This window comes from Microcaecilia unicolor, chromosome 1 (assembly GCF_901765095.1).
Source record: "Microcaecilia unicolor chromosome 1, aMicUni1.1, whole genome shotgun sequence".
NCBI classification, from domain to species: Eukaryota; Metazoa; Chordata; class Amphibia; order Gymnophiona; family Siphonopidae; genus Microcaecilia; species Microcaecilia unicolor.
The window spans coordinates 327631153-327656625 of NC_044031.1; the positions used below are offsets into that span (position 1 = coordinate 327631153).

The 25473-nt window shown below is 43.6% G+C and overlaps 1 protein-coding gene across 3 annotated transcripts in view; it reads right to left on the bottom strand.

Moving 5' to 3' along the window:
* The window catches only part of LOC115473911 (serpin B6-like), a 109054-nt gene extending 83884 nt beyond the window's left edge, over positions 1-25170 (bottom strand). The window contains exon 1 of one of the 3 annotated variants that reach the window (XM_030209130.1): positions 25108-25170. The gene's annotated coding sequence lies outside the window, so the exon portion shown is untranslated. Of the gene's footprint in view, positions 1-10835; positions 10903-24927; positions 25066-25107 lie in introns of those variants that run through there. The other 2 variants (XM_030209112.1, XM_030209121.1) reach the window with 2 other exon arrangements.
* Positions 25171-25473: the final 303 nt, after the last annotated feature.

Below are 25473 nucleotides of genomic sequence, written 5' to 3' on the forward strand. Positions count from 1 at the left end.
GTACAAAGTGAAAATGAACACGTTGAGGAGAGATCAAAACTGCAACCTCTCTTTCCCACGGAAAAACAAAGACTGCTGATCCTGTGCTTGCACACTGGGTAAAAGGCACCTATTTATTTATTTTATTGCATTTGTATCCCACATTATCCCACCTATTTGCAGGCTCAATTTGGTTTACAGAGTTTTGTTATGACATGGATATTACAGGATTACAGGGTATCAGATATAATTGGTAATGTTCAAAGATTAAGTAATGGAAGAGTGAAGTAGGTGTTAGGGAGAATTGTATATAAAGGGAAATGGCATAGCTGGGTAGATGATGGGGTAGTTTTGTAAAGCTATGGGTTCTCTTTGTAGGCTTTGTTGAAGAGCTGTATAAGTAGTGGGATGCTGGCAAAGGCTTCTTAAACAGACCACGTCCTGGGTAGCATCTGCACTAAGCTCAGTCGGATGACATCATCCAGTTGTGAGATATAGAGGCATATTTTCAAAGTACTTAGACTTACAAAATTCCATAGTAACCTATGGAACTTTGTAAGTCTAAGGGCTTTGAAATTGAGCCTCATGGCCTCCTTGTCCTCAGAGAAGACTAGATACATCAAGATCAAGTTGGTTTTACAGCAGAGAGACAGGCAGGCAGTCCCTAGATAACAATGAATTATACTTTCACCTACTCTGCCTTATTAAACAAATGATGGCTCTAGCTTTTTCCATATCTCTAGATGTGAAGAAAGCCTTTGATTGCATCGAGCAGTCATATAAATTCCAAGCTAAGGGTTCAGCTTTGGATAGTAATTCATAAATATGATTCAAGAGTTAAGTAGCTGACCTTCCAAAAGGCTATATATATTAATAAATTTGGAACAGGAACCCTCTATAATAGTCATGCGTCAAAATTCTGGAATAAAAGGCATTTCCTTATTTAGTAGTATATATTTCTTATAACAAAACCTGAGCTCATTGTACCTAAATTGCTACAATTGATAGATGAGTTTGTCTAATTTTATCACCTGACAGGTGGTCAAAGTCTGAAGTACAACCATTGAATGTACATTGTACCAAAAATGGATTTTACCTAGTTCTGTTCCAGTGGGCAATTAATAGTACAAAATATCTGGTGGCAGGACAACTTGGAGGGAGGTAAGAATGCATTTTTACTGCAGCTACAAAATTCAGTAATATTTACCACAAAAGTCATTAACCTGTGGTACCTCTGGTTAGCGACTCCCACTGTAAATATAAATGTGTTGCCACACCCAGAACATCACATATTCTTGGCTGCAGTATTGCAAAGAGAGGAGGCCCAACTTATAGCCCACTATCCTCTAAAGAGTTTGTTTTATATTTTTGTAATAATCTCTTATTGTTGGTATTAACATCCTTTTCTATAATTTGAAATTGATTTATTCACAATACTACCCATGCCACTACTTCAGAGACACCAAGGGTGGCCCATTCCAATCTAGAGACTGAAGGCCAATGAGTGAGGTTTTTCTTGCAGGCCCCAGCCATGTCTAAAACTAGCTCTGGCAGAGACTCAATCCCAAAACTGACATATTCCAATCAATAAATAGAAAATAAAATTATTTTTCTACCTTTGATGTCTGGTCATTTCATTTTTCTTATTGTGTTGGTCCTAGTCACTGTTTTCTTCTATTTTTCTTGTCAGTGTAACCTGTTCACTTGACATTTATTCTGTGTATAACATCCATTTTCTCTGTGTCCCTATCCTCTCCCTATGTTCAGCATCTTCCCCTGTCCAGCATCTCTCTTCTGTGTCTATATCCCTCCCCCTTATGTTCAGCATTGCCCCACTGCATTCCGGTTCCCCATACCCATCACCACTCCTCTGTTTCCCTGCCCCCCATTTCCTTATCCTTCTATACCCAGCATCACCCCTTTGTGTTCTTACCCCTCCCAGTGTCTAACATCACTGCAGTGTACCTGTCCATACCCCCTCTCTGTATCCAGCATTGTCCTTCTGCATACACACCCCATCCAACATTATCTGTGTCTATGTCCCAATGCTCCCCCATGCCCAGTGTGCAATCCTGTCCCTTGCCCCAGGGGAGGGGAAAACACTTTAGCCCTAGAGGCTGGAATAAAAGAGACAATCAGACTTAGATATAGGCACAACCAGTAAAAATCTTTATTGGTATCTCACTAAGCCAATACAAAAGTAATTGTTCTCTCTGGAGCAGGTTGTCACTCAGTAGCCAGACGCACAGACTGAATAACAAAACTGCTCTGCAAAAACTCTTAGCCATCACATATATACTGTTTTAAGTTTCATTTCTCCCAAATCATGTGATTTCTCCAAAACTAACTTATGGTCATATATGGATTATCCAGTTTCCTTCCACCACACAATATAGTAATACACAAAAATGGCAATTTCCTGTATTCTACCATCCTCTCCTACTTGTGTTCACATGCACACTTTGTGGCAATTGGCTAATTCCTTATCAGTAAAGCGTGCTCACAACGTGCCAAACCATGTAGCAAGCTAGCATGAAACACCTGATGCCCTTCCTCTCTGAACACATATTTCCGTTGGAACATCTTGGACTCGCAGGGTCCTCAGTCTCTCATCACCACCAAGGTTATATCCAATTGTATCTGCCATATATGGACCGCATAGCCTCATTTCCTCCTGTCACCTTGACATGTAACATGTACTTTCCATTTACTGAGAAAGCACTGTAACTTACATGCAGCTGCAGGAAGAAACTAAAAATATGCTGAAGACAGCAAACTAGGAAATCTGCGGGCTAGCTGGGCCATATTACAGGCCTAGTATAGAAAGGAATATACACCAGCATCTCCCTTCTGTGTCCCAACATGGTCTCTCTCATTCCACCCCCTATGTGGTTCAGCATCTCTGTCCGTCCTCTCTGACCCAGCCCAGCATCCCACAGGCTGCAATTTCTCCCTGTCTCCTCCCCTAGTTTAGCATCTCCCCCCTCACCCCCATGTTCCCTCACCTATAGTCCAGCATTTCTCCCCTCACAGGTCCAGAACCTCAACCACTCTCTCTCTCTCTCCTCCCCACCCACTCGGTGAATCCAGTGTCCTCACCCCCTCCCTCTCAGCAAGTCCCACCCCCTCTTGGCGAGTCCAGCACCTCTTCCGACAGACATCTGCTGACTGGCATGGATCAGTGAAAAAGACAAAAGTAAATTCTGGCTAACAATGCACATTCCTAATTGGGTCATGCAATTTGTGCACCTTTTTTGGGTGGGTGGGGGAGAAGAAGAGAAGGCTGATGCAACAGTGTTTTAGTTTAGTTGATAATTGTCACTATTAGACTACTTAATAGTAACAATTCAAGGTAGCATCACAGGTTTTGTCTATTTTACAATTTTTCTTTCAATTCCCCTCCAGAGCATTCACCCCCCTAGCTTTGTGGGGTAGAGGGGAGGCTGATGAGGAAGAGGATGAGAAAACCTCAATAGTTCATGGCCTCAAGACTTCTCTATCCTCATTATTCCTTCCTCAATTGATCCACATCTCATAACTTTCCTGTTGTCTGTGGCTCACACAGAAACATTTATGAATAGGACTTAGAGCTAATACCCAAAATGGTTAGTATCTACTGAGCCACTATGCCACATCTCAGATGCACAGCGAGGCTTGAGGAGAGCAGAGATGCCAAGGGGGAGACTTTATTAGAGAAGGATTTTTATTTTCAGCACATGCCCCATCCTCCAGCTCTATTTCTGCCCCACAGTGGATGAGCAACACAGAACATCACTTCACGGGACCAACATATGATTTTCTCCCTTAACAAGATAATTTGGGTTGGCCTTAGGTGACTTAACATTGAGCCAGTCATTTGGTCAGATAGCAGCAGTCACAGGGTAGCACCTGGCTAATGTGTATGACCTCAGAGGGAAGGCCCATTCTGCTAGTAAAATGGCAAACGGCTCCCTGTGAGGGAGTATAGGACACTGCCCCTTTCCCTTAAGAGTACTCCCTCACAGAGTCAGAGTCACCTTAAGCCCCATAGTCCCACTCAAAGAGGAAGAGGAACCAGGAGAACAGCTGCCAGGAAGAATAAAACACAAGGCCAAAGTTGGGTTAGAGAGACCCAGGAAGCAGATGGAACCTCAGAGACTTTGTATTTTGACCAGAGTACTGGACAGATACTGCACTGGTAGCTGGTGAGCCAGGCCAGACATAAGTAGAGTGTGATGTTGTGCCAAGAGACAGGAATGTATGCTGTGGCCCTGCAGGAGCAGACCACCCAAGGACAGTGTATGTGTGTCTGTCCGACACTGTCTGCTCTGTACTGGGGGTGCGCACAAAGCGCACTGCAGGCATTTAAAAGAAGCCTGCAACCTGCCTCTGCGGGGCTTCTATTGGTCCAACTGGAAGCCCTACAGGAAAAAGCAGCCAACCTGCGGCCATGGTGGCAAAAAAAAAAAAAAACCACCCAATAACCTGCGACTTTCAAAGAAAACTGCGGCAGTTGTGCGAAACCTGCCCAATTCCACGGCCAAACAGCGGAATTGGCAACTTTGTCTGTCTGTCTAGTTAGTGCCAGACAGGCAGATTTTTATGTTTGTTCCCTCAGTCAGTCCATGCTTCAGGGCGCCAATATTACATCAGACACATGGAAAGGCTACTTCAGGCCTTAGTGGAGGGCTTGCAGCAGCTGCAACATGTGGTACATAGGGAATGGGAGCACAAGATCTGCGAAGAAAAAAAAAATCTTAATATCAGGCCGCGGCCCATCTGCCTGCCACGCTGCTGTCAGCAGTGTATCTGGGTCCAATAGTACGATGGACATGAGGTTGTGGAGTTAGCGTTTGGGTAGTTGCTTGCATCGTTGGTGCAGTTATAGCAGCGGGCGACTGAGTAACAGTCTGAGCCACTGGTATTGTTGCAGGGGTTACGGGCGGCTGAGTTGGTGCCGACCCCTGGGACATAGGGATAGGGTTCTTTTGAGATGAAAGAGGAGATAGATCAACAACACCAGCGATGTGCACAGTGGTAGGTGGGTCAAATATCATAGGGGCAGGAGATACCACAGGCAGCGGGGGTGTCGCCGTCTGTGATCCTTGAGATGAGGAGGTCTCTGTCTGGGATCCCTGAGAATTCTGTAGGTGAGGATTTGTGACAGGTTTATCACAATATCCAGGGAGTATTGGGGTATATCCCACTGCACATGGTAGCAGCTTAGTAGTGCTTACGGCGGCAGCTGCGTCGTAAGGTGGTGGGGCGGTAGGTGTTACTGGATCTTGGTAGGGGGCTTGGTCGCAATCGGACTTACCTAAACTCCTATCGTTCTGATTTTGTGCAATAAGTATGAATTTATTAATGGCAGCTAAATGTTTATCCCTAGATTTTCCTGTTTTGTGGGACTCATTGTAGCAGACCAAAGCTTGGAGTTTGCCCTGATCAAATGAGCCCTTTGATGGCCATTCCAATCCTTGATCCTTAGCGGACCAACCGGTATGCCAGGTTTGACATAAGCGGGTAAGTTCTTTTCTATCAGCGGGAAAGAAATTAAGGACTCTTTCCAGGGGACTAGGGGATGAGGAGGGGGACATAGTGGGATCTGAAACAGGGGGAAGACAATCCACATAGGAACTCATAGAAGAGTGTAATTAATATAATGCAATATCTATAAGTGAGATGGGTCAAGTCAAATTTCTGAGATGTATAATAGGGGCCACTAAAGTATACAAATAACGTGCAAGGGAAAATTACTTAAACAAAAACATGCATCATGCGTATACAAAACACTGTTATACTCACGCGTCTTCAAGAGCGTCCCGGTGACGGAACCTAGAACAGAAATTACTAATTGGCGGAAAGCTCAATGCTTTTGCCGCAGGTTAAAGGAACAAACACTTAAAAGTCACAGAGGTGAAAGGAGAGGGTAAGAAAATTGTACCAGAGGGAGTGGTGTCAGCAATTATATATATTCTACTCTATCCCAAATTACTTATCCTCCAAAGTAGACTGCAAATGTTAGAACCCCAAAAAACAAATGGGGGTTGCTAGTACCCTTAAAGAATATGGGAGACGCGGAAGAAAGGCTCCCATAGTCGGAGGACACGGGTCTCAGGGGTCTCCGCTGGTTAGGAGTTCATCTACAACTAAAACCTCCCCTGGATCCTGGTTAGGAGTTCATCTACAACTAACCTTTAATAAATTTAAATCAGTCAGGAGTTCATCTACAACTAACTGTCCTAAAAGCCCTGGTTAGGAGTTCATCTACAACTAACCTTTATAAGATTTTAGATGCCCGAGTCAACCTGTATACAATCTCAACCAATGTCTTTAGGCGTCCCTTTATTGTCACGGCGATCATCTATACAGGTAACCCCTAGGTGGGCAATAATGCCGAATCCGCAGGCCACTCCGAAAATGGAATGGAAGTCTGCTCCTAGTAATTGCGATACCGTCATCCATTGAAGGATTTGTGGCCCTCAAATGGATGTAAGTCCCGGACATCGGTATCAAACCCAATAGCGTGACACTGATATACAAGAAAATAGAAATAAAAAGCAAAATAAAAAGGTAGCCTATCCCAGGGAAGAGCCCCTGAAACAAAGTACAAAGATAGTAAAGATAAAATAGATATAATAAAAAAAAAGGAACTTAAAAGAAAGATTTGTAACACTGAACATATGTAAGCTCTTGGGGGATGGTACCATAAAAGAGTCACTAGACGATAGATTTTCTACTAAATAATTCATAAGAAGGGAACTCAAAAGCACTAAAATAAAACAAATACGATACAAAATAAAATCATTCACACTGTTATGCTGCATACACAGACATAAAAGTCTGAAACAAGAGTGATTTTGATGGACAAGCAGAGCGAACCAATGAACAAACGACTTCGTATGTTCACCATATATCAGAGGAGGGAAAAAAACTTGTACAATAAAAGTGACTTTGTTTGTAATTAAAGAAACCCAGCTCGCATAATACTACACTGTAAAAACAAAACCCATTCTAGACAAGCAATAATGCAGCGCTGTGATCATACAGATGAAACCGAAAGCATTCAAACACTGCTGTTCGGAGGAGAGGGTACATACAAAAAAGTTAGAGAGCCGTCAACTAAATTATCAACAGATAAGTGATTTAAAAGAATATGTACTAGTAGATAGGAAAATAATTATGGATGCTGAGAAAATGTAGCATAAAACATCTTGCAGAAAACTGATTATATGATTGGACTGAGAATAATGCCCTACACCATTTATTAATAGAACGCGAACACAGTCTCACAGCCTTAAGTGACATTAAAAAAAAACCCCAAACTGTTCACGGCAGAACTAATCAGTAGTCTACGATCTAACTTGCATCCTTAAAAGTACGGGACAGGCAGTTCTACAGGAAACAAGTGGATATAAATCATGCTGTTTTAAAACAATGCCGTAAGCTAAATGGCGGAGTCCAAAATAACATACAAACAAGGGTATGAATATGGAAACTACATAACGGGTTGTCACGTCAATTTTCCCCTCACAGCTAAACAGATGCTGCATATGTTTGTCCTAATCCAAAAACGGACTCACACAATTACAGTTCCCAATATTACATTGCAAGGTATCAAATGTAAATATCCTTACAATAGTCTTTGGTTAGAATGCTAACAATCAATTGCTTATAGTAATATCCAACTGATTGTCCAATAAATTTCTTTCACAATAGAAATGTTAAATTAAAAAAAAAAACAGTGAAAGACAGGATAGAGAGAGACGTATCAGGGGTGGGCCCAAAGGATGGAGTGACATCAACGATCACGCCCCTAGGTACGCCCATAATGGGAGGGTGTGTTAGAAAAGCAAAAGTATAATCAACACGGAAGATGGTGGCAGTCTGTCAAAAGTAAAGGCACAAAACATTTACAGCGCACGAACGGACAGCAAGCTCTCAAGGCATGTACTTGCAAAATAGAGACACAGGCTGACAATACTTAGAAACTGGCAACAGACCTGTCACAGGGAATATGTATAGTAAAAGAAATAACTAACAAAATGATATAGCTAAGAAATACAGAGCAAGACGTTATAACAGAAACTAATTAGCCAAAGCTAAAGATTAGCAGATTCAAGAGGGAGAGAATGCAGAGAAGAGGAAGGAAGTGGGCACTGGCCAAACAGCTCGGCACATACAGGGAAAAGAAAAAAAAGAAGTTGAGCAGCTACGCACTTTTAAATTGAAAGAGAAAAGAAAAAAACAGAAAGACGGGACTTAAAAATAATTGATTTAAAGATAAGGTTCCATACAAAAGTAGTGAATAATATCTAGATATGTTAGACAAAAGGAAGACAAAAGAAAGAAATATTTTAAAGCCAAATAGGAACATGTAAGCTCTTCGGGTAAGGAACATTCACTATACGGTAGGGAAAAGGGGAAAAAAAAAAACTTGCCACACGACAAACTATGAAAGGGAGACTCTAAAGCAATAGAGCGGAACAGCTGACAGGAAGGGAGTTAGGGCAAGCAGTACGAAATTAATCATCCAAAACGAGCAAGGCAGAAAAAGTCAAAGAAATACTTTACATTCCGAGCAGCGAACCAGCACTGCCATCATGAAAGTAACACTTAGAGGATTCAAGCACAAATATTTTTGCTGGACAGAGTTTGTATGTAATAAAAATAGAGAACATAATGCATATAAAGAAATATGGCAAAAGCAAGAAACTAGGTTATACAAAATTAAATGAATGCATGGTTTGGAAACAATGCAATACACCCTTTTTCATAGAACACCAGCACAATACGAGAGCATTCTAAAGGGACAAAAACACCTGCTTCTTAACGGCAAAACAAATTCTGTGGTTTAATATGCAACGGCCTTCCTGAAATGCTACTAGTTCATCGTTCAGCAGGAACTAAATGCGTATGAATCATACCAAGGTTAAGGTGACATTATTCTGAATTATTAAGACAAGTATCGGTACCGGGCTAAAGAAATGTCAAAATATAAAAATAGTGAAGTATGAAGGGGCCATGCAAATAAACTATAGAGTACGTGTGCCATCAGTTATCCACTATATCAAAAATAAAATAAGGAAGCCTCAAGAAACCAAGCCAGAGGAAAGAAGGAGAAAGCCGGCTCCTGAAGGGAAAGTACTGTATTTTATGTTTGAAGGTAAAATACACTTATAAAACTTTGTAACCACATTGTGGAACACGATGAGGTCTATCAAGCTGTCAGTGGCAGCGTAGAAATAAAGAAAAACATGTCTCGGGGTTTAAAACTTACCTCGGAAAAAAATGAGAAAGCATTAAAATATCAGACGGTCTATTGTTTTGGGGAAATGAAATGAAATAGAGGGCAGCGCCTAAAAGTCAAAGCAGTACGAGCAGAAAATAGGGGGAGTGGGAGACAATGAGAGATAACAGTAATAAAACACTGGCACTTTTAAATAGCGTTGGGAAGAAGCAGATGTTTCCTACAGCTATAGAGTGCTACGATGAGACGGGGGAAGAGACATACAGAAAGATGGAAGAGGGAACGAACACGCCTACGGACAACAAGACGGCCATATACTGTCACTGAAGTGAAAAGGGGAATTATGAGTTGCTGCGCAGTTTTTATTTATTTATTTTTTTTTTCAAAAGATTACAAGGAATCATAAGATAGAAACTATAGATTTGTCACAGAAGCACTGAAGTAGAGTGACAAAAAGGCATGAGGTGAAAACCAAATCGGAGGTTTCAATGCAGCGCTTTATAAAATTTTTTTCTTCTTAGAGGGCCAGAGAACATTTGACAACTGACAGCTGAAGCGTGTGAGTAGGAAGAAGGGGGGGGCTGTGGGCTATTAGACTGACAGAGGACTGAGAGAACAGAATGATTTGTAGGGAGACATATAAGGTTCCAGGGAAGTGCAGTGTACTGGGGTGCAGGCACGAAATGTCAAGGCGTTAGGCAAAGAATAGCCCGCATAAGACCGCTTAATGACAATCGTGATGGAATAAGAAAAAACAATCAGCATCTGCTAGGCTAGGTCGCCCTGCCCAGAACCGAGATGCCATTCATACTCTTTCATACACCAAACACTCAAAAGTGACAGTATATAGGTGAGGAAGAAGAGAGGACATATAAGGTGGTTATCAGATGGACAGAATGACAAAAGGACAGGAACCAAAAGAACAATAGTGCCAGTCCAGCGCAGGAGAATAAGGCATGCAGGGAACAGGGGAAGAGGGCAGAAAAATGGAAGAGTATTAGAGTGAGGGGTGGGGAAAAAAGGGAGAACGGACAGAATAATAGTGCCCAATACCCCTCAAGTGGGCAATGTCCGTGAGAGGCAGGAGGAGAAAGAAGAAGACATTGAAAAGGGAAATATGAGAGAAAAAGAGAAAGTAAAATAAAGTGACAGAAAGAAAACAGTGAACATTGAACGCACAGATTAAGTATCCCCTCTTGCGTTCAAATGGCGTTCAAGAAGGACTGCGAGAACGGTCAGCGATCGGCCAGGTCACCACTGTTATAATCCGACCTCTTTTAGACCCCTTATTGACCCCTCTACACGGAGGGGTAAAGAGCGTTAACTCATCCAAAAGGGTTTGAATTGTTTCCCTAACCTTCAGGGTTACCCCGTCCCATGGGGGTCTGTTCTGGGGAGGCATCAGCTGCCGCAGTTCAAACCTGATCCCCATGACCACTGCTTTCTGTCTTTCTGGATCTAGGTGTACTCTGGGCCATTTATGTTCCCACATATATATACATATATGTTTTAATCTAGTCTGTGGTTCAGTGTGTGTGGCTTATTTGTGTATAGCAGATGATAAGGAAAGAGTGCATATAATAAAGACAAAGATAGTTTTCATGAATAATATCTTATTTATTCTTACCAAGAGAATGTCTTCAGTTCAATACAAAGATCTGGGTTCAAATGTACAGAGCTCTGCTGTCGGTCAAGAGTTGAAGAAGCTTCTAACTTTTCTGTCTGAATGTTTGCTCTTTTATAGGCAAAGATCTCAATAGATGCCTATGGCAGTACCTATTTTTTTCCATCTTATTACCCAATATCTCTGTACCAATTTCCGGCAGATGGTCATTTGCACTTTTTGTAACATCTTGTACCAACTCTTTCCTGTTCTAGTTATTTTGAAACATTTCTTTTCCCCCCCAGGTGTCCATCTATTTGTACCCAACTGTCTCTTCCGGTAAACATCTCTTGTTTTTGTTATTTCAAAACTTCATATCATTTCCGTCACCCTGAACATCTTGACTTTATCTTTTATAGAAACATCCAGTTTCATAATCTATTTTTATATAATCTTATGACTTGTGTGCCATGTTATAGGAATACAAGCTAGATTTTACAAACCATTTTTATCTATTATTCTATCATCATGTATGCTATCTTCAATTTGTAATTTGTTTCAGGTTTTATTAAGACTTCATCATATAGTCCTGCATTTGCAGGTTCTCAACTGTTATGCCATTAGTGGGTTATCTGATTCCCTCAATGCTGCCCTGGACCTGGTGAAAAAAATTCTCTGTGCGTGCGTCCAAAGTTCTCTACATTGCTCAGAATACTTAAATGATCATACATTTTAATACAGCATGCAGCCATGGCTCCTGTGTGTGTTAAATTGCGAATCCTGCATCTAATAAGTGCACTAACTATGCGGCTAGACTCACAATGGCTTTCTGCATTGACTTCCCAGTACGTCTCTCAAATGCCCCTCCCTATCCCCAGCACATTCCTTCAACCCTCACCCAGCCAGCCATCAACCCTCTCATCTTACAGCAGCCACACTTCCACACTCCTTCCATCTCACCCACATCTTACGGGTTGCCACTACTCTTTTTTTCCTTGGTGCTACAGAGCTCCGAAGGCTCATCTTAAGGAAAATGTACCTGGAGTGGGGCGGTGCCATGGCATAGTGATCTGGCATCTGGGACTAATCAAGCCCTACTCTAGATCCTTGTAATATTCAAGGCTCCCTCATCCACACTCAGAAAAGTGGCATGATTCTCAGGGTATGCTGGCACTCTGGAAAAAATTAGTGTGACAGGATTTAAAAAAACAAACAAACATCCCACTCTGTCCTACAGTCCTCCAGTTTCAAATATATTCTATCACAGCAGTCATTTTTGTGGCATGTGAACTTTTTCCATGGAATAAAAGATTTTGAAGGTGTCTCTCACAGAGCCAGCCCTTGCACCAGGCAGCAGCATGATTTTAGGGGTGGCAATCTCTCGCACTCTTCCCCATCTGCAGTCCAGCATTTCTGTACCGTCTCCTCCCTCTCCCTTCCGCAAGTCAGCCCCCCCCCCCATGACCTTTAGAAGTAAACATAAGCTTGAAAGTTCACCGGCAGAGGCACATGCGGCAACCCTGAAGTTCTCTCCAAGGTGTGATTCCAGGGCAGCTACAGGCTGGGGACATTTAGAAGTAAACCCAAGTTTGAAGGTAAACCCATAGGGGAAAGGGGGCACTTACCAAATCACGGGTTGGGGAGAAGGGGAGGAGAGATGCCGGATTGTGAGCCGAAGGGAGGAAAGTAAGTAAGACAAAGAATATTATAATGTATCTGTATTGCTCCATGATGCAACCTCATCTTGAGTATTGCGTTCCAATTCTGGTCGCCATATTGCAAAAAGGATATAGCAAAATTAGAAAAGGTTCAAAGAAGAGCAACCACAATGATTAAGGGGATGGAGCTCCTCACATATGAGGAAAGGCTAAAGAGGTTAGGGATCTTCAGCTTGTAAAAGAGACAGCTGGGGGTGGGGTGGTATGCTTGAGGTCTATAAAATCCTGAGTGGTGTAGACAGGGCCGCCGAGAGGGGGGGACAGGGGGGACAAAAGTCCCCGGGCCGGGCCTCACGCCGCATGCCCATAGCTCTGCCCCTCCCCTCCGAGTTCCAGGGCCCGCCCATCATCCGTCGAGTTCTAGGGCCCACCCGTCGTCCGTCCCTTTCACCCGAGTTCCAGGGCCCACCTTCTGTCCCTCCCTCGTCCCTCCCTCCATCCGAATCATGTCAAAAGCGATCTTCTTGTTCTTATCTGACCTCGTGGTTACGGCGCGAGCAGCACGCGGTGAAAAGCGTGCAGGCTGCGCTTCAGCCTTCCTTTGTCTGTCTATCAGCTGAGGTCCCGCCCTTGCAGAAACAGGAAATGAGGGCGGGACCTCAGCTGATAGACAGACAAAGGAAGGCTGAAGCGCGAGCCTGCACGATTTTCACTGTGTGCTGCTCGCGCTGTAACCACGAGGTAAGAAGATCGCTTTTGACATTCGGACGGAGGGAGGGGGGCTTTGTTCTCGGAAGGAGGGAAGGAGGGGGGCCTTGGATCTCAGAGGGAGGGAGGGAGGGGGGGCCTTGGTTCTCTGAGGGAGGGAGGGCCTTGGATCTCGGAGGGAGGGAGGGGGGCCTTGGATCTCGGAGGGAGGGGAGGGCAGGGAGGAGAAAGAACATATCGCTGGACAGGAGGGGAGAGAAGAGATTGCTGGACAAGAGGGGAGGGCAGGGGGAGAGAGAAGAGATTGCTGGACAAGAGGGGAGGGCAGGGGGAGAGAGAAGAGATTGCTGGACAAGAGGGGAGGGCAGGGGGAGAGAGAAGAGATCGCTGGATAAGAGGGTAGAGGCATGGGGGAGAGAGAAGATCGCTGGATAAGAGGGTAGAGGCATGGGGGAGAGAGAAGAGATCGCTGAATAGGAGGGCAGGGGGAGAGGAGAATTGCTGAACATGGATGGATGATTGGAGGGGCAGGGGAGTGAAGGAAATTTACTGGATATGGGTGGATGGAGGAGAGGGAAGTCAGGAAGGAGATGCACACAGATGGAGGGAAAGGGAGAGAGGAGAAATGCTGGACATAGATGGAGGGGAGGGAAGACAGGAAGTACATGCACATGGATGGAGGGGAGTGAGGAGAAATGCTCATGGATGGAGGGGAAATTGCTGAATTTTTCTAGTATTGCTGCATGCTGAGTCTGACTTCTTCAGGTAACTTTCTAGTTCAGTATTTTGCCTTCATATTTTTTTTTATTTCTAGTTCTTTGTGTCATATCTGTTGCCATGTGTTTTTCATGTGTGATAAGGTACAGTATTCTGCTAGTGTGTAGTATTTGCAGCCCTTTTTGTTTTGTTTTTCATTAGGTTGTGTACTGGTGTTTTAGAGCCCGGTGTAATTATAGTGCTGCCTTTCCATGCATAAGGTTGTAGCTCGTCCTGTCCTTGGAATTAGTGCTGTTATGGTTTGGTAAGGTTATGAGTGGGTTTTTGCACAAGTTTGTGTATAGTGTTTTGCAGTGGAGAGATTGTGTTTTGACCTTACTGAGGTAGCACCAAAACATCAGAAAAAGTGTAGAGCCTAAATCATGACACACTACCTCTTGAAGGATTTACATATAGTGCAGGGGCCAGGCCCGGTGGCGGGTGGAGCAGCCGTGACCTCGGGGGGCGGCCCAGGGGCGGCCTTGTCCCGGCCCCGTCTCTCGGCGGCCCTGGGTGTAGAATGGGTAAAAGTGAATTGATTTTTCACTTTTCAAAAAGCACAAAGACCAGGGGGGACTCAATGAAATTACATGTAAATATTTTTAAAACAAATAGGAGGAAATATTTTTGTACTCAAATAGTTAAGCTCTGGAACTCATTGCCAGAGGATGTGGTAACAGCGGTGAGCATATCTGGATTTAAAAAAGGTTTCGACAAGTTCCTGGACACAGAGATTCTAATCCACGGGGGGGGGGGGGGGGGGGGGGGGGGGAGAGAAAGAGAGAGATATGCTAGACCCAATCATAGCATACACAGGGGCTCATTTTCAAAGCACTTAAACTTACAAAGTTCCATAGGTTTCTATGTAACTTTATAAATCTAAGTGCTTTGAAAACAGACCCAATATTAACATAGTAGACGACAGCAGATAAAGACCTATATGGTCCATCTAGTCTGCCCAACAAGATAAACTAATTGAATTAAAAACTGGTTAAAGGATAGGAAACAGAGAGTGGGGTTAAATGGGCAGTATTCACAATGGAGAAGGCAGTATTCACAATGGAGAAAGGTAGTTAGTGGGGTTCCTCAGGGGTCTGTGCTAGGACCGCTGCTTTTTAATATATTTATAAATGATTTAGAGATGGGAGTAACTGGCGAGGTAATTAAATTTGCTGATGACACAAAGTTATTCAAAGTCGTTAACTCGTGACAGGATTGTGAAAAATTACAAGAGGACCTTACGAGACTGGGAGACTGGGCGGCTAAATGGCAGATGATGTTTAATGTGAGCAAGTGCAAGGTGATGCATGTGGGAAAAAAGAACTCGAATTATAGCTACATCATGCAAGGTTCCACGTTAGGAGTTACGGACCAAGAAAGGGATCTGGGTGTCGTCGTCGATAACACACAAACCTTCTGCTCAGTGTGCTGCTGCGGCTAGGAAAGCGAATAGAATGTTGGGTATTAGGAAAGGTATGGAAAACAGGTGTGAGGATGTTATAATGCCTTTGTATCGCTCCATGGTGCGACCGCACCTTGAGTATTGTGTTCAATTCTGGTCGCCGCATCTGAAGAAAGATATAGTAGAATTGGAAAAAGTGCAGCGAAGGGCGACTAAAATGATAGCGGGGATGGGACGACTTCCCTATGAAGAAAGACTAAGGAGGCTAGGGCTATTCAGCTTGGAGAAGAGACGGCTGAGGGGAGACATAATAGAGGTATATAAAATAATGAGTGGAGTGGAACAGGTGGATGTGAAGCGTCTGTTCACGCTTTCAAAAATACTAGGACTAGGGGGCATGCGATTAAACTACAGTGTAGTAAATTTAAAACAAATCGGAGAAAATTTTTCTTCACCCAACGTGTAATTAAACTCTGGAATTCATTGCCGGAAAATGTGGTGAAGGCGGTTAGCTTAGCAGAGTTTAAAAAGGGGTTGGACGGTTTCCTAAAGGACAAGTCCATAAACCGCTACTAAACGGACTTGGAAAAATCCAAAATTCCAGGAATAACATGTATAGAATGTTTGTACGTTTGGGAAGCTTGCCAGGTGCCCTTGGCCTGGATTGGCCGCTGTCGTGGACAAGATGCTGGGCTCGATGGACCCTTGGTCTTTTCCCAGTATGGCATTGCTTATCCTATATAATAATTCTCACCTCCAACGTTCTGTGCTTGGGACCGTGGCTCCTTGGCTGGAGGTGGTCTGTGAGGCAGACACGCACTGACGTCACTGACGTCAAAACAGCTGATTGCAAGACAAGGGGAGGAGTGTTTCCCTACTCCTCCTACTGCCTCGGAATCAGCTGTCACCCCCCCCCCCCCGCGCTATGGCCCCCTCGAAACCCACCCCCTCCCGCGAACCTGTCGATCCCCCCCCGCCGGAACGCCGAAAACTGCCGCCGCCGTTGTTATACTACCTTCCCTTCCCGTAGGTTGTTGAATCATCTTAGAAAGTTTAACTCCGTGCGTCTGACGTCAGACGCACGGAGTTAAACTTTCTAAGATGATTCAACAACCTACGGGAAGGGAAGGTAGTATAACAACGGCGGCGGCAGTTTTCGGCGTTCCGGCGGGGGGGGGGGGGGGATCGACAGGTTCGCGGGAGGGGGTGGAAGAAAAAAAAAACACATGTTGGGGGGGAGAGAAGAGGGTGGCCAACCACAGCATGGATGCGAGCGGGGGGGGGGGGGGGGGGGGGAAAGAGGCCGGCCCAGGCTGGCACATGGGAGAGAGAGGAGCATGGATGCGAGGGGGGGGTCATGGAAGGGAGAGAGGGGACTTGCTGGAAAAGGATGAATGGAGGCGGCAGGGGACAGAGGAGCATGGATGGATATAGATTGCAGGGCAGGCCTCAGGCAGAGAGGGGAAATGCTGGATAGGGAAAAATGGAGGGGCCAGGTGACAGATGAGCATGGATGGGCATGGATTGGAAGGGCAGGACTCAGGGAGAGGGGAATTGCTGGATAGGGATGAATGGAGGGGACAGATGGGCATGGATGGATATGGATTGCAGAGCAGGCCTCAGGCAGAGAGGTGAAATGCTGGATAGGGAAAAATGGAGGGGCCAGGTGACAGATGAGCATGGATGGGCATGGATTGGAAGGGCAGGACTCAGGGAGAGGGGAATTGCTGGATAGGGATGAATGGAGGGGACAGATGGACATGGATGGATATGGATTGCAGGGCAGGCCTCAGGCAGAGAGGGGAAATGCTGGATAGGGAAAAATGGAGGGACCAGGTGACAGATGAGCATGGATGGGCATGGATTGGAAGGGCAGGACTCAGGGAGAGGGGAATTGCTGGATAGGGATGAATGGAGGGGCCAGATGGGCATGGATGGATATGGATTGCAGAGCAGGCCTCAGGCAGAGAGGGGAAATGCTGGATAGGGAAAAATGGAGGGGCCAGGTGACAGATGAGCATGGATGGGCATGGATTGGAAGGGCAGGACTCAGGGAGAGGGGAATTGCTGGATAGGGATGAATGGAGGGGACAGATGGACATGGATGGATATGGATTCCAGGGCAGGCCTCAGGCAGAGAGGGGAAATGCTGGATAGGGAAAAATGGAGGGACCAGGTGACAGAGGAACATGGATGGGCATGGATTGGAAGGGCAGGACTCAGGGAGAGGGGAATTGCTGGATAGGGATGAATGGAGGGGACAGATGGGCATGGATGGATATGGATTGCAGGGCAGGCCTCAGGCAGAGAGGGGAATTGCTGGATAGGGATGAATGGAGGGGCCAGGTGACAGAGGAGCATGGATTGGACTCGCACTTTCACTCTGACTCTCAAACAGTCACTCTCACATACACTCTCCCAAACATACACACTCCGAGGAAAACCTTGCTAGCGCCCGTTTCATTTGTGTCAGAAACGGGCCTTTTTTACTAGTGTACTTATAAAACTCACCCTCAACGTTCTGAAGTCACTCAGTCAGTCACTGAAGGATTCATGGATTCATGGTGGTGAAGCCTCAACACTGACCATGTCTCTCTGCCCCGCCCTCACATGACGGACCAATCAGAAAAAACACCCTCAACATTCTGAAACACAAAGGACCATCACAACACCGTTCCCAGACAACACTAGGCAACGTAAAACGGACCAATCAGAGGAAATTACGTGACAATTGTTGGATTATTTGTAGTAAATAATTAGCAGATTTTAGTACACACAGCTTCAGCTTTAGAAATGTTAATTTCTTTCTTCATCTCTCTCTCATTCACCCCTGAATAATTCACTGCTGAGTCACTTTAAAGTTGAAGTAACAAAACATCTGTTTACTCACAGTTTGTAGTTAGATTATAATCAGACAGGCTTATATATACATATTACTATACATTTGTATTATCAGCTCCTTCCATGTGCTTAGATGGTAATGGATGCTCACACCACCATAGATCCTCTCAGGTTAGGAGAGATCATGAGCTCCATGTGCTCCATGTGCTGCATGTGCTGCATCTGCCCCCACAGGAAGTTGCATAGCTGTGTGACCTCTCTAAGTAATTCACATCAGAGGTCACAGAGTAATCACAGAGAAATAATAGGTGACAGGCAATGCATGTAAAATACAATTACATTCCAACAAACCCCTTCTCATGCATAACTGTCATGCAATTATTTATTCATACAAAGTCCAAGCTTTATACGCAGATTCACAAAATGTTCTCTGGGTAACGGTTTGGTCATGATGTCAGCTGTCATCTCACTGGTGTGGCAATAGTGTAGACTGATGACCCCTTCTTTCACCAACTCTCGCACGTTGTGGTATTTCGTTGCGATGTGCTTGGTGCGTGACTGAACCTTGTCATTCTGTGACAGTCGGATGCAGCTCTGATTAACTTCCATTATCTGGATTGGTCTCTTTTCAGCTATTCCGAAATCCAGCAAAAGTTTTTCAATCCACATCAGTTCTCTGCACGCTTCCGATACGGCCACATATTCAGCTTCTGTAGAAGACAAACTCACAATACTTTGTTTATGACTGGCCCATGAAATTTGTACATTTCCATACATAAACACATATCCACTTGTGGATTTATAATCAGAATGATCCCCTGCCCAATCTGAATCACAGTAACATATTAGTTTTGGATTACTATTGGCTGAAATCTTTAATTTACAATCAATGGTACCCTTTAAATACCTTACCATCCTTTTAACTGCAGTCCAATCTGATTTGGTAGGTGAGCTGACCCTTCTGCTCAAAATTCCTACTGCATTTGCTATATCAGCCCTGTATGTGGTAGCTAGATATAAAAGCTTACCTATGGCTGATCTATATTGGATGTTATCTGGTAAAGGTTCTCTTACTGTTTCATCCTTCAGAAAATCAGTGATCATGGGAGTGCTTACAACTTGGGCATCTTGCATACCTAAACTTTCAATAAGCTCATTTATTTTCTGCTTCTGGCTTAGAAGATAAGAACCATCATTTTGTTTCTCAATTTCTATACCAAGATAGTATGACACATTACCAAGTTCTTTTATCTCAACATTGAGGTTTAAACACTTTACAATGTCCTTGTACTCTTGCTCACTTTTGCTTGCAATGAGCAGATCATCAACAAAAGCTAAAATGTATGTATATTGTCCATTTCTGCACCTAGTGTACAAACATTTATCTGCTTCACCTTGCTTAAATCCTAAATTTGTCAATATTTCATGCAATTTATCATTCCAACATTTTGCACTTTGCTTAATCCATAAAGACCTTTGTTTAATTTACACACTAGCTGTCTTTGTTTTGTATTTATGAAACCTGTTGGTTGTTCCATGTACAAGTCTTCAGTTATTTCTCCATGAAGAAACGCTGTTTTCACATCAATGTGTTTGACTTGCATGCCTTTTGAGACTGCAATGCTCAGAAGTGTTCTTATTGTCGTGTGTTTCACTACAGGTGCAAACACTTCATCAAAATCTTCTCCATATTTTTGAAGATATCCCTTTGCCACTAATCTGGCTTTATACCTTTCCACTTTTCCTTGTGCATTCCTTTTTAACTTGAATACCCATTTGCATCCTATAGCTTTCTTGCCAGGAGGTAATTTTGTAAGAATCCAAGTATTATTTTTATCCAATGCATCAATTTCTTCTTGTGCAGCTTTATGCCATTCAGCAGCTTCTTCTGCTGGCATTTTCTCAATCTCATCCCATGTTAAGGGCTCTTGAGCTTCTGCTGACTTTGTTAGGTAAGACAGTCTTGGGGGTGGAACACCTTTGTTTTCCCTGGATGAGCGTCTGACAACAGGTTGGTCTGACCTTTCCGCATCCTCTAAATCTGAGAGTTCTTCTCCAATTGATTCCCCTTCTCCAACTGTACTGTCTTCTTCAATGATCCTTTCTGTGTCTGTTTCCTCTGCCTGTTCCTCGTTAGATACAGGTGAGTTGCTTTCAGACATCTGCCTTGGTATGGCATTTATATACACTGGCATGTCTATTATGGTTCTAGTTTCATATTCTGGATGATAAGGCTCATCTGGGATAATCCAGCCTTTATCAACCCTTTTGTTTTCATCAAAATATGTAACATGTCTTATGCCAACAATGCCAGTTTTCAGATTCAAAATTCTATATCCTTTGTGTCCTGGAGCATAGCCAACTAAAATGCCCCTTTCTGTTGTGGAATCCAGCTTATGCCTTCTTTGCTTTGGTACATGAGCATATGCTGTACTTCCAAATGTTCTTATGTGTGACAGGTTTGGCTTCCTACCATGCCATGTCTCATGTGGTGTGCGCTGAGCGCCTTTAGTTGGCATTCTGTTTTGTAGGTACACTGCTGTGAGAATGGCTTCCCCCCATAGTCTTTTAGGGAGATTGCTATCTGACAGCATACATCTGGTCATTTCCACAAGTGACCTAAATTTTCTCTCTGCAACAGAATTTTGCTCTGGTGTATAAGCTACTGTTGTGATATGCTGAATGCCTTCTTGTTCTAGAATGTGCGCATGCTTTGTGAAGTGAACTCACCACCATTGTCGGTCTGAAGAACCTTTGGTTTTCTTTCAAATTTATTGCTCACCATGGCTACGTATTTCTTCAGCATGTCTGTGACTTGACTTTTCTCTTTCAGCAAATAGGCCACACAGTATCTAGAGAAATCATCCAAGAATATTAGCACAAATCTGTTATTTCCCAATGATGGGATATTAAACGGTCCACATAAGTCACTGTGTATTAAGTCCAGCACTTTATTACTCCTATTTCCTGTGTATGCAGGAAATGAGGGTCTCACACCTTTTTGAGTAACACAGTCTATGCATTTCTCCATATTACCAGCATCTGCACTTATCTGAATGCCTGTGGCCAGTTGCTTACTGTAAAGATCCTGGATCACCTTAGAATCACGATGTCCCAGGCGGCGGTGCCAGATTTCCAGACTACATTACCATCATTCTTCCTTACTTGCACCATATGTGAGGCTTCACCTGAAATGTTCAGCTTATAAACATCATTATGCATAAAAGCTTCAGCATACACTTCATCATTTTTAGAGATTGTGCACTTACTGTTTTCAAAATGAATCACAAATCCCTTCTTATCTAATGTAGATACACTAAGCATATTGCAAACTGCTTGGGGAATATACAAGACATCACTTACAGGAATTTCTTTAACTTCATTAGACACTTTGCATTTTAAGAATCCAATACCTTTTGCTTGGATCTTAGCAGTCCCTGCGTTTGCAGTTTTAAGAATACCTTCCTCTGGACACATTTCCTGAAAGAAATCCTTACAATTGGTTAAATGGCATGTGCTCCCTGAATCCAAAATCCAAGTACTTTCATTTGAATTATTATTTACCATAGTCAAAGATTTTTCTGCCATTAGATAGCCCTTGTGTTTATCTTTGTCCTTCATACATTTCCTGGTTTGAAAATTCTTTAGTTCCATTGGCTTAGGTGAGCTAGAGGGAGTGTTTTGTGTTTCCTTACACCATTTAGATACATGTCCCTCCTTTCCACATGAGTAGCAAATCAGCTTGCCCTTGGGTGGAGTTTTCCCATAGCTCCGCCTTCCTCTGTTCTTTGCCAAGAAATTTGTTTCATTTCTCTCTGACTTGCTTTGAGAACACATCTCCTCAGAATCATTTATTATGCATTCCTGCCTTAGTTTTGATGTTGTCTGTTCAAAAGATTGCCCTTCAATGGCCTCATTTACAGACCTAAAAACATCAAACTTCTTTGATAGTGAGGTAAAAAGAAATGCTCTTTTCAATGCATCACACATGGGAATTCCAGAAAGTTCTAGCTTTTGAAATGAAGACAAGATGCATAATGTGATCATTACATTTACTTTTATCCCTTAATTTGGTTTCATTCAACTCTGCTAACCAAATTGGTTGCTGCTTTGCATATGTAGTTGCATACATAGTTCTCAGTTTATATAAAATGTCCTTTGGTGTATCTTTTCCCTCCACTAATATGGCTTGTTTCTCTGAGAGAGCTTCCAAAAGCATGCACTTCACATAATAGTTTGCATTGTCCCATTCAGCCATATTTTCAGCTGTTCTGTCTTGGTCTAAGCATATATTTAATCTTTTTGCTCGAAGGAGACATATGAATCTTAATTCCCACTGCCGATAATTAAACTCAGTTAATCTAGGCACCTTGAGAGAATAGAAAAATGGTGAATTTCTTCCCTCAGCCATTTTCTTAGCCTTCTGTCTGCTGTGTGGGGGGAGAGAGAGACAGACTGAATCTTTCCTTTAAAACTTAAGAGAAAAATGTGGCTTTTTTTTCTGCCTGGTAATATTTCTCTTCTTTTTCAATTCCTGAGCCCTGGGCCCATAACCCTTTTTGTTGGATTATTTGTAGTAAATAATTAGCAGATTTTAGTACACACAGCTTCAGCTTTAGAAATGTTAATTTCTTTCTTCATCTCTCTCTCATTCACCCCTGAATAATTCACTGCTGAGTCACTTTAAAGTTGAAGTAACAAAACATCTGTTTACTCACAGTTTGTAGTTAGATTATAATCAGACAGGCTTATATATACATATTACTATACATTTGTATTATCAGCTCCTTCCATGTGCTTAGATGGTAATGGATGCTCACACCACCATAGATCCTCTCAGGTTAGGAGAGATCATGAGCTCCATGTGCTCCATGTGCTGCATGTGCTGCATCTGCCCCCACAGGAAGTTGCATAGCTGTGTGACCTCTCTAAGTAATTCACATCAGAGGTCACAGAGTAATCACAGAGAAATAATAGGTGACAGGCAATGCATGTAAAATACAATTACATTCCAACAACAATAAGGGAGGAGCATTCCCCAGCAGAATGGCTCATTATCTGTGCAGCACGGCAGTGTTGCCAGGTGGGCGGTTTTACCGCCCAATTGGGCGGTTTTCCGCAACCCGCCGCGGGTAATTTTTGCCCGCGGCGGGTCGCGGTTTTTTGGGCTTCTTTTTTTTCTTTTCCGCGGTTTTTCGGGCGGTTTTTTCGGCCGCGGGGGGCGGGGTTAGTGACATTTTGGGCGGGGTTAGTGACGTTTTGGGCGGGGCCGATGATGGGGGAGGCGGGCCGATGACGTGGGAGGCGGGGCCGGTGACGGCGGGGTTGATGACGGCGGGGTGATGACGCGGGGGTGGGGGTGTCAGGGGCGGGGTTTGAGTTTGGGCGGGTTTTGGGCTGTTTTTACGCTGGATTGGGTGGGAAAAAAATTTTCCACCTGGCAACACTGCAGCACGGAGAGCACAGAACCACCGCTGGAACAAGAGAAGAATATTCCTGCTGTGGGTATGTGCAAAAATTTACATTTACATTTCACCAACAGAAAGACCCCCCTCCACAAACCTCCTTGACAGACAAAACCACACACACACAATACAACAGAAACACACCCTCAAAGCCACACACCAATCCAACCCACTTTGCCAGCACAGCACAACACATCCCCCAACCCCCAAGCAAAAAACAAAACAAAAAAAGACACACATCAGCAACCTGCACACACACCGCACCCTCACTCACACAAAATAACTCTGTGACACATACACAAACACACAAAAAAAAACCCACATGCTAGCGCCCGTTTCATTGGTTTCGGAAACGGGCCTTTTTTACTAGTTACTTATAAAAATATACTTTTTCATATTAGTTAAAAAAAATAGAAGAGGGCAGGGCGGGCATCATGTATCTATTGGTGGGCCCTGGCATCTCAAGACAAAGCAGGGGATCCCTCTACAACAAAGAATCACAGCAGGCAAAAGTAGAGGCTGACCTCTACTTTTGCCTGCTGTGTCTCCTGTTACCTGTCCATGCTACCTTCAATGTTTTCGCATTGTTTTCTACCTATACCTCAGTAATAGCTTAGGGCTGAAGATTTCTCACGTTTGTGTATAATGGAGTTGCTGCTGTACTTGCATAGAGCCAGGAGTCCAAAGTCCTACACCCGACTAAAAAAAAAAAAAAAAAAACCCACTGGGACAACAAATCATCCTCGGCTTCTTCTTTTAACATTTAGAAAACAGGAAGTTTTATCTTGCTCATCCTACTGAGTATGATGTCCTTATTTCGCCTATATTTACATATCTTTACTTACTTCCGAGTTGGTTGTCAGAATCCATATGCGCACAGAAAATACGAGAATATAAAGAAATTCAGAAGCAAGAATGAACATTCACAAAAAGACAGAACCACACCCAAGCTATTCACAAAATAGTCAAAACCTGAGGTTTCTCTTTTCAAGAGGTTAGTTTGTGATAGGCAACGAAGTGAAGCTAAATCCAGTCAGCTGTCTCCTGCAGTTCACTCACTAAGGGGTCTGTCGCCACTCGTGCCTCCCCCAGGGAATCCCCGTGGCGGCAGCAGCACACTACTTGCATAAAGAAAGACGGACAACCCACAATACTCCTTAAACACCACCTAACCACCAAAAAAAGTATTTTCTCACTGAAGACATGTTCGATTTGTTCTACGATCGCAACAGATCTCCTTCCCGATTACACATCTATGCATGGAGGTAGAGAAGGAGAAGACATACCCAAGAGATGGAAAGTGCTGTCCGCTGCTCGTGTGTGATCGAAGTTGAAAAAGATGTGTCTGTAAGAGCTGTCACTGTGTGTTCCTGCCAGTCACCTCTGGTAGAAAATAAAGCAGAAGGAGGGAGGCGGGGGTAGAGCCGGCGGAGGGGCGGGGCAGCAGACGTCTCATTTTCAATTACCTCTATTCTTCCTCTGTGACACACCCAGACTGCTAGAAGGAGAGGCTGCCGCCTGGGAGGCCAGGCACTCCTTGTCAAGTAAGTTTGATTGAGAACACGAGACGGCACTACGTCAAAAGGTTGAAGCCACTTAGGTTAATCTCTTTTTCCCAGCCGTCGTTCCGCGTACAGTTAAAACAAAGCAATGAATCAAATTTCAAATCTTTTTCTTTTGTTTTCTATTTCCTTTAAACAGATTGAAATGTATTGCTTTTCAAACAAGCATTTGCTTGATTATAAATGTATAAATTTTCATAAATTAAAAAACAAAAATAAATTAAAAAAACAAAGCAATCAAACCTATGAGCTGCTGCAGTCACGTTGGGG